This window comes from Gastrolobium bilobum, unplaced genomic scaffold (genome assembly GCF_033153095.1).
Source record: "Gastrolobium bilobum isolate Gb01-03AN ecotype WA unplaced genomic scaffold, APGP_CSIRO_Gbil_v1 utg1479, whole genome shotgun sequence".
Classification (NCBI taxonomy): Eukaryota; Viridiplantae; Streptophyta; class Magnoliopsida; order Fabales; family Fabaceae; genus Gastrolobium; species Gastrolobium bilobum.
In genome coordinates this window covers 170591-176732 of record NW_026896211.1, presented here as the reverse complement: position 1 = coordinate 176732, position 6142 = coordinate 170591, and the positions used below count along the sequence as shown (strand labels likewise).

The 6142-nt window shown below is 34.6% G+C and overlaps 1 long non-coding RNA gene across 1 annotated transcript; it reads left to right on the top strand.

The window, feature by feature from the left end:
- Nucleotides 1–2514: 2514 nt before the first annotated feature.
- On the top strand, nt 2515–4258 carry LOC133298265 (uncharacterized). Its single transcript, XR_009749766.1, has 3 exons — nt 2515–2844; nt 3033–3112; nt 3924–4258. It is a non-coding gene; the product is annotated as an uncharacterized LOC133298265 (long non-coding RNA).
- Nucleotides 4259–6142: the final 1884 nt, after the last annotated feature.

The following is a 6142-nucleotide window of genomic DNA, read 5'->3' as shown; positions in this document are numbered from 1 at the left end:
AGAGAATCTATCCTTATGATTCATGCAGTAATGGTAACTTACCACCAGCTGTCCCTGTTCTAGGAGCATCCCCAACGTTTCTTATTTGTGCATTTATATAAAAAAATCTCAACTATACTAGCGGTCACATCAATGCGGGATACTTCCTCGTCTCATATTACTCATACAAGATAATAATAGTCTCCGGGAACATAATCCGCACGGAGATGGCCATACACTCCGGGCACATAAGGCGCACAGAGATATCCATGCTATCAAGTCGTATTACATGCACCCAGTGCACAGAGGAACTTATATTTCTATCACTTATCTGTATATAACAGCAAATGTGTACCCAGTACACTCCAGATCACACATGGACCCAGTCCATTTGGCGTATGTATCACATTCGTAGATAAAGGCAAATATATTTGGTATATTCACATGGGGCTTCCCCCGATATCATAGTAGTAGTAGTAGTATTATACTCATATCACATATACATATAGTCCCTTAGTTCTTTCTTGATTACTCTTCCCACAGGTCGTTTACTCTTTTATTTTGACTAGTCACATGACATGGTTCATATCATAATCTCTATTCCATGAATTCAGAATTTTTCTCAAGGTTCCGTACACCTCTCACATCTCTTAGTATAATGTATCATATTTCCACATATAATTCTCATCACACAGGGGTTTTCTAAACCCAACTGTCCTTGCACTAATAATTGTTCATCAGCCCTTACACTGATAATTATACATCAGTTCTTGCACTGAATTTACACGTCAGTCCTTGCACTGACAATTACCTCAGCTAATTAGCTAATCTTATCATTTTTACATATTAGTTCTTTCGCTAACTACATAGTTCCACACTCTATGCACCTTAGTTCATATCCTAATCGTATGATTTCATATTAAGTTGTACATGAGCTCATTCACTAATCATACTCTCTCACTTGGTGATTGTACCACAATAACTCATAAAATCTTGTCACCGTTCTAATCCATTGTCTGCTACGGCTCACATAAACCCATACTCAATATTGTAGAGCAACCCATCAATTTTCCTGCTCACTTTCACCCTTGGTGGTTGTAGAATATTCATTACATTGAAAATACCTCCACTCTGTCTATCAATCCACATCAAATACTAAATGATTTCACAAGCACACTACTATTAGTAGTATATATATACAGATCACTAGATCATAATTTCTTTACAATTCTCATTACTATCTTACATATGATTATGCAATTCAACCATCCTATCCATTTTATCATTGACAAGTCTTTCAATTTGAATTGACATTCAATAACTACAATAGTGCCTTCATGGTACATTTATCTTATGGCATCCGTGGTGATTCTCTCAACTTCTTCCCTATACCATAATACCTAATTAATTCATCTCACCTATGTTTAATCAACACTACCTCCTTATGGATTTAAATCTCATAATTCAATATCTCTCAAATTAACACTTCATTAGCATAATAATTTCAAGTGGTCCAATCCCTTAGGATTAGACATCATATCTTCCATTTGTTTCTCTACATTAACCATCTCAATTCATTCAAGTGTACATCATCTATCAGGAACTTATAACTTCTAATCAAACATAACATATTCTAACTCATACCTAAGCATACCTGTTCATATCTTCTAATGATTCGTCAGGTTCTAAGTCGCTCACCAAGTCCACCTGTACATAATTGTTTTACCATAGTACATTTACACATAAAAATCTCACCAACACTATCTTCATACTACCAACCCTTCTCAATTATATAATTATTATCCACAATACTACAAATTTATCCTATGCTAATATTGTACACACCATAGGTTTGTCTAAAATTTTTACTTATGATACAACTCTATAAATTTCAACAAAAGGTCAGACAAAACATTTAAGTCTGTTTTCCTTAAGTCCTCTAATATTTATATTTTTACTTACCGCCATCTCTTGTCCATGGAGCAGTCAACACTGCAACCACAACATCAGGCTAAGGACTTACATTCGGTGCTCCAAGCTTGCCATGCAGGCTTCTTACGATGACCACACATGTAACACAAAGGAATGGGTTGATCAGACCCACACTAAGGAATCACATATGCAGTAATCGATAAGAATCTATATACAACTTTGCAGCACATAACACAGCTATACATTATCAAAGTTCCCTAACAAAACTGCTCTAATACCATAAAATGTAACAACCCGTTGTACACCGGTATTGTTAACATTCATTATGATATTAAGCGCAGTTACAATCACAGAAATTCATTTATAAAAATGTGAGTAAACTTTTTTCATTTATTACGCAAGCATTTAAAACCGTAAAAAGCGTAATAAATAAAAGTTGTGACCATAACTGTAAACTCTTGTGGAATACTTGTTTAAACTATTTTTATATCTTATTTTACTCAATACAAGACACTAAGGGAGCGTTTGGTACGTAGATTATTTTTGCTTACCCGGGAAACCAACGTCTGGAACTTGGGATAGCCATCTTTGGTACCACAAAAATAGGAATTTTCCCGGCGAAGAATTTGTCCCGTCTTTTGGTTTCTATGTGTGATTTCATCCACGACAACCAAAACAAGTTGTCCATTTCAAAGACGTCTTTCATCGTTGCCCGGGGAAGTGAAATCTGAAGCTCGAACAACATTACGAAAAGGCCCTTGAGGGATTGTACGATTTGTGAAGTGATGGAAACAGTGGATTGGACTGCTTGTTGAGTGATATACGTGTGAAAAATGGCGCGAATGAGTTGTGGGTCTGTCATTTCTCCCTCCATTTTTTGAGGTCGCAACTGATGAGAAGAACCTTGTAGCTTGCATGTGACTTTCGAAATCGGTATTAATCTTGCCTTCTCTATCATTTGCATGTGTATTTTGCATATTGTGGAAGGTGGGTTTCGTTGCACTGAATTTTTGTAAGAAAATGTAATGAGGTTTGTGTTGTACAGTGCTAGCTTGCTGAGCATGTATGTTGTAGCTTCTCGGTTTATTGCGCCCTGATCCCTTGTTTCCATTTCTTGGTAGGAGTGGGGGAAGGTGTTGAAGGAAGAAGTTTTTTTGCTTTCTCCACAATCGACTGGCAAGTGAGATAAATAAAGACAGAGGTAAAAAAATGTCACTTCTTAGAATGTTTTTATGATCTGATAATGAGTTAATTTCTGCATATTCCAGTTGTGGTTGGAAAAAAAATTGCTCTTATACTATGGTTTTGTGTTGTTTGATGAAGCTTACATGCTTTGGTCATATGTGAATAATTTATACTTGAAGTTTGGGCACTCATGTCGGCAAAGAAGTTGAAATCATTGGTCATCTTCATCGTGATATATTTGTTATTCTTCTCCTCAACAACATAAATTTAAAGTCAGGAGAGTGATAAAATCATGCTGAAATTTATAGAGCGAAAAAAGGCCAAGAATACTTGACCCTGTATTCATCACCTCATTTTATTTGATGCGTCTAATCTGCCCATGGATTCAATGAGGTGCAGTCCATTTTTTGCTTAGTTAGATTTAACATACGAATTTGAATCAGAGTTATTTTAAAACATCTTTTTTTTCCATATGACCATAAGTTGCACATGCTTGAACAACCTCGACCAGCATGTGAGTTCTGTTCCATGCATTCAGCCCTATGGATTTTTTTAACATTACATCTAATTTTGGATATACATACTAACTAGGATCCACGATGTTGAACAGAAAAGTAAAAAAAAAAAAAGGCTCATTGCTGGTTATGAGTTATGTCCTTTACGTGAAAACAGATGATGTCAATATTTGTTATGAAAAATGCATTTCTGTATGGGCACCTGTATCACATGTTGCTTATTATTAATTTTGCTTCTCACCAGAATCACAATTGTTGTTTTGCTTATTATATTTGCATACTAATTGCTGTTTTGCTGCTCCTCACATGTAGATGTCAATACTCGTGGGATGGGCATTGTTTGCGATCCATCTCCATCAAGCTTTGTTGGTTACTAGGATGTAAGATGGAAACAAACAAAGCACATGTCTTCTTCAAGGAGTGATCAACCTTCCAACTATCCAAACCATTGCATAGTACTGTATAATATGTGAATCTGTATATCAATCTGTCATGTAAAAAATGGGACATGTGTAATATATTTGGTCCAAGATATGCGTACTTGTACTTAGGATTTTAAGTTTGTCAATTCTGTATGTACCAAGGCTATAGATGCCAATGGGTTATCTATAAGTTGGTGTATCTGAACCTGTACTGTAACATATATATGGTACATGAATGATATTTAAATAGACTTCCAGTTCATTATGACCTTCTTCATAACCATTTTCATGACATATCAATTTTTAACATTATGATTTGGAACAAGCAATGGTGACCCCAAAGGAGATATCAACTGACACGGGCCTTAAGGAATTACAACTGACATGATTTAATACCTTTTATTCCATTCAACATTCAAAGGAAATGAACAATTACAACGTGAAATCCAATAAAAAAAGCTATAGGGTAGTAGATCCTCCCTAAAGGTACATGTACAATTGCACTCAGTAAAAAAGACAATACACCAGAAAAGCAACTACATGGTGCCTACAAGGCAAGCCTTATTTTACTTAAACGACACAACCCTAACCTATCAAACTACTCTTCTTCATCTTCATGTATCCAGCACCACAGAGCATCGAATGACATAAGATAGCCAACATCAGATGACAATAGCTGTATGTTGTTGGAAGAGCATCGAATGGCTTCTGCAATAATGATAAAAAGCACAACCATCTAGTAATAATTTTGCTGATCAATTACAAATATCAATAATTATAGCATTGCAAATGAAATAGAGCAATTTACTGTATGTATGTGTGTTTGCAACTATTATTAATGCTTAAAGGAAAGAGAGAACCAACTACATGACATCTCCAGTCTCTGCACCCTCCAAGATAGATGACTTACTCAATTAGATGGTCAAGCATTTCAAAAGCTTAAGCAAATAGGCTAAACTGACTTCTGAAGAATACACCTGCTCATATGCACTAGGATGTGGACCATGGAACAAAGTGAAACAGGAAATACATGACAACATAAAAATAATGTTGAAATCTTTTTCAGTTATAAAATTATGAATATGCTTTGGTAGGAAAGCATTATATTTTAAAAAAATTTGATTTGATGATGAATCATTGATATTTTGGATGTAGGAAATAAAAAGGAGCATTGTATGTATGTAAACAAATTAGAGAAAAATCATATGCCTTTCCTCTCTATGTTTCGGCCTTTGATAGGGTTAATAGGATTTATTGTGCAAATTTTAATTGATGTATTAAGAGGGGTTTTATGTGTGCAAGTAAGTGGAATTTGGATGAGTTAGTAAGAATGTTAAATTTGAAAGAAAATCCTTTGAAACATACCCTTGATGTTTCAGCCTTGAAGGATTTAAAGGGCTTGAGATTCCCAAAAATTAAATTGGAACTTAGTATATACATATATATATATATATATATATATATATATATATATATATATATATATGTACGTGTAGTTGTTAAATTAAGTGAGGAAAATGTATTGTAAAAGAGAAGGATCCTTGGAAATTCCCTTAAAGGATTCGACCTATAGGGTGTTTAGGGAAAGATGTTGTCATATTTTATTTTAATAAAATATGTGTATTTCAAAGTATAAAATTGATAAGTCATGAAGTGAAATGGTTTGAAAAGAAATCATGGAAAAATCTATTGATTTCCTAATTGTAGGCCCACAGTCCTTTTAAAGAAAATGGCATGAATTATGTTGAAAATTCTCAAGTGAACACTTGATTAAATTAAAGAATCCTAACGAGTTTAAGGTGGTCTAGACTTGTGTATTGGCATAGCATTGGCAAAAACGTAAAGAAACGAAAAGAAGCGATAAAATGTATGCCTTATGTGAAAGCTAGGCATGATGGCATTTTATTAATTTGTATTTGTGGATTCTTCCTCTAGGTGTACCTAGGGACTAAAAAGGAATCGGAGTCTCTTGAAGATATATAAGTAACTTGAGCCACAAGTAAGCAGATTGTTAAAGCTTCAAGAGGTAAGCTCTATGTTTAACGAATCTTTTCCTACTTGAGTGCTCCACCATGGTTAGTGGACTATGGTTGGACTTTATGACTGATG